We start from the raw sequence: 4,567 nt of genomic DNA, 5'->3' as shown, positions 1-4,567 counted from the left end.
AAAGAAACCAGGATAATGAAGGACTGGTATAGGACAGTATGAAATCAAGGGCTGAGCTATTGAGAATGGACTCTAAATGCATTTGGAAGAAGCACATAAGAGAAAGTACATACTATTATCTTGAGTTTCAGATCATTATATCAAATTGCCTACTAGAAATGTTCACCTAATGTCTCACAGGGAAGTCAAACTGAACATGTCTAAATCTGAACTGTACATCTTCCTCCTCCACCCACAACTGATTCTTCTGTGTTCCAAATTTCAGGTAATGGTATTGCTATCTAATTGTATAACCCAACAAAATATTCCATTCCTCTCCATTTCATTCATCACAATCAATTCAACTTGAGGCCTTACCACTACTAATTCTTAATTACCTCTTGAATCAATTCACCTCTCTCTATTCCCTCTACCACTGCTCTTGTAAAGATGTCGACATCTTCATGAAACCCCTAAAATTGAGCTTTTGCTATTATGCTTCCCATCCTCCAACCTATCTTTCCACTTAGGAGCCACAAGATCAAAATATGAATTGGACTGGATCAGTCTTCCACTTACAACATATTCTACTATTCTTCAGTTTCTACAAGATAAGGTTTATGGCATAAAATTCACCTCATAATTTAGACTACTAATAATCTTTACTTGGATCCCTTCATTCCTCAATAAAATCACACCAAACAATTTGAATATCACCAAATATCCACTGAAATTCTTATGCATCATTGCCCCTGAATTTTAAGCTCCCTCAAAATGTAGTAAACATGGCAGTAAGAATTCCAGTTAGGGGCCTCCCTGGTGGCGCAAGGGGTTAAGCACAGCGCTATGAAGCTATCCACAGGCACTGCAGCACAAGTTCGATCCCCGGCTGGCCAGGGAGCTACCCAAATGGCAGCAGATCTCTCCTGTCTTGCCCCCTGCTCCCCTCAGCAGTGTGTTTCAGTATATCGCCTGTTCTGCTCTCTACTCTGTCTCTGGTGAATCCTCTCAATCCCGCACCTCTGACCTGTACCCCAGTTCTTGTATGCATAAATAAATAAACCTTTAAAATAAAAAGAATTCCAGTTAGATCATACTCTAACCTGAGGAGAAGATTATGAAATTTTCCTATTTAACATTCAAAACTCCACTCAAACATTATTTCCTTGCTGAAACCCATAGTCTGAGTTTCCATAGACCCATATGGAATAATGCTTCCTGCTGTCATAGTGCTTAGTAGACTAAATCATTTTTATCTCTTCACCTCTCTACCTCCCTGGACTGAAATATAGGTTTCTTGAAGGAAGGATATATGTTTTAATTGATTTTGAGTTGTTGGAGTCTAGTACACAGTGTATATCTATCCAGTGGGATCAGAGAATGTGTCAGAGTGAGGAAAAATACGAGGGAGGCTTTGAGTTGTCTGGGAAGTCAGAACTTGAGATGGGTCTAGCAAACATTGTTTTTATTTAGGCCAAGCTAGCTTAATTTTGTGTAAATTTGGGATATTTGTCTATTATTTCATTTACTCTATAGGTGATATTGACCTTTCTCACTACCTTGAGTTTTTAGAGTGCCACACTGTTTGACAAATTCGTTTGCTATGTCACCCAAATATTTAATGATACAAGCAGACTCTCTAATTCCAAGCTACAGAGATGCTATTTACTATGGACACTTCAGAAGAATTCAAATGAATGAAGAACATTCATTTTTATTAGATGTCGTGGGGTTTTGCTCTGGCCAACACATGACATACTTAATTTCTTAACTTTCATTTATGATATTTAAATTTTTTTGGAGGACAGAAAAGGTGGATTTATTGAGTACATTGCTGAGGGATGCTTATATCCCAGCATTTATGATATTTAATAGGAAGTAAATTCCCATGATACCAACTATTTGTTTATATTTCCATTCATGGTAAATGAACCATCTCCTGGTTAACCCAGCCCCCATCAGCAACCTTCTTGATACAGAGGTCAGGTCGTTTTTCTGCAAGAAGTTCCGCAGTTTCAAACAGTCTCATCATCCAGGTCACAGGACATTTAACTACCAAATCTTGTGGTGGGGCTAGAAATCGCCAGAAATTTCTCCATTCCTACCCCCCCCAACCCCCACCCCCTGCCTAAAATGAGTTGATAAAAGAGACAGTCCCCTCCAACTCGGGCGCGACTCTCTCTGTGTGACACCATGTCCCCACAGAGTTTCGCCCGGCTACCGCAGCAGCCTCTGCTTTTCTGCTCTAATAAAACCTCTTTTACTGCATATCCACTTCTCGTTGCTTCTTTTTCAACTCGGAACCCTTTCAGTAAAATAGTATCTCCCTTCTTTTCCTCACTCTTTATTCTAAAACAGTCCCAAAAGTAAAAGGTCATCTCTAAAGTCATAAAATATCTTCTATGGGGGCCGCCCTGGTGGCGCAAGGGGTTTAAGTACAGCACAATTAAGCTATCGGCAGCCACGGCAGCACAAGTTTGATCCCCGGCCAAGGAGCTGACCCACATGGCACAGCAGACCCCTGCCTATCTCACCCGCTGCTCCCCTCAGCAATCTGCCTTCTGCTCCCCACTCTGTCTCTGGTGAATCCTCTCAACCCCCACCCTGCACCTTTATCCTACACCCCAGCTCTTGTATGCATAAATAAATAAAACTTTTTTTAAAAATAGAAATATCTTCTATGCTACCCTTCCTACGTCCCTCTTTAAAGAACATACTCTTCTAAACCATCTCTTACTTTAATATGAGTGCAAACTATAATGGATCAGCAGAGTCTTAGGCCTAACAAACTTATACATGTACCACTTCACCAGACAATAACACCAAAAACAGAAAGATTTAGTGATGTGTGTTGTAAAGCAGTCCAGGCTCTAAGTTATGGGACCCGAGTTTTGGCCTTAATACTACCACTGTTACATTGCATTTAAATTAGTACACTAATGTCCTTAACAGTAACAGAAGTTTAATTAACCTCAAAGTCATATTCAACTCTAATTATTCTCCAACAGATACTTAAAATAATTTTTGCTTTGTTACTTATCTTATACAATTTCATCATAAATTAAAAAAAAAACTTACCTTTCCAAATAGATCCAGTCACTTCATGTGAATTGTCTCTACAAGCCCTATACAATGAGAGTAAAATGGGTTAAAAGTAAACTCATAAGAAAGCAACCTTAAATGTTGTTAACATCCTAATATCTGTCAAAAGACAATCATTCAAACAATAGTTTTCTTTCACAAATATTTAAGGTAACAGAAGTTGTGTGGACTGGCATAGCTCACATTATTTTCCCTTCTTTGAAGAGAAGGGAATAATAGCTCACATTATTTTCCCTTCTTTGAAGAGAAATAGGTAATATTAATGCTAATCATCATCAATGAAATAATTATTACTGACACAGTAAAGAAACAGACTGAGATATTATTCAGACAGTCATAATAATTATGTTTGAAGATGAGAGGAAGCTACTAAAGTTTATACATTGTTTACAGAGGATTTTTTTGGTAAATATCACTTAACCAATAATTTAAATATAAATCATGCCAGTACACTCCAATATTGTATAAAGACAACATGATTCCAAAAGAGCTTGTGAACCAAAAGTAGCACTACAGAAGAAACCTTAAGGTTGTTAGGTCTTGCTGCTACACTCAAAGCGTCATACAGACGAGACTTTCTCCTATTTATAAACCTCTCTAGAGAAAAGATTCCACAACTTTCCACAGGAACTATTTCCAGTGTTTCACAATCAAGATTCTTCCTTACGTCTAACCAAAACCTCCCATGGGCTCTCTTAAGTCTATTTAATCATCCAAGAATAAAGTGATTACTTATTTTTTTAAAGATTTATTTTTATTTATCTATGCATACGAGATCTGGGGTGTAGGCCAGACATGCAGTAGGAGGGGGGGGGGGGGGGGGGGTGGGGGGGGATTTTACCAGAAACAGAGTGTGGAGCAGAACAGGCAGATTGACTGAAATATGCAGATGAGGAGAGCAGCAGTGAGACAGGAGAGGTTTGCTGTGATGTGTGGGTAGCTCCCTGGCCAGGGATTGAACTCAAGCTGCAGTGGCTGGTGATAGATTGATAGCGCTGAGACTTTAACCCCTGTGCCACCAGGGAGGCCCAAAAGTGATTACTTACTGACTATTCTCTGCATCTGAGTCTTTGGTAATTTAAGACAAATTATCAAATTATCCCTTTGATTTCTATTCTTCTTGGTTAAGGAATACTGTTCCTTCAACATTCTCAGAGCACATCTCATATCCTGTTACCTATCTTCTGTTACCAGGAATCTGGTAAGGTGTGCCTAGATTTGAGTTTCTCTTTAAAATATATTAATTTTTGTGGAGTTGATAGAATCTGCATCTTCCCTAATATTTTACATCCTAGAATAATATGCAATATTGCTCAGATTATCTATAATATAGATGCTTTACAAAAGGGTTTAAAAAAGTACAAATTTAAAAAAGTTATGTCTTGGCTCCAATTCACAAAATAAGGGCAATGAAGTTTTAGCTTTGTAGTAACCTGTCCTGAGGCCAAATTATTCAAGTGGTTTTTCTCAGGAAATAAATGTTTAG

The sequence above is a fragment of the Talpa occidentalis genome, unplaced genomic scaffold (genome assembly GCF_014898055.3).
Source record: "Talpa occidentalis isolate TD23 unplaced genomic scaffold, MPIMG_talOcc4v2.1 talOcc4.15, whole genome shotgun sequence".
In the NCBI taxonomy this organism is placed as follows: domain Eukaryota; kingdom Metazoa; phylum Chordata; class Mammalia; order Eulipotyphla; family Talpidae; genus Talpa; species Talpa occidentalis.
Note: the sequence above shows the minus strand (reverse complement) of the source record.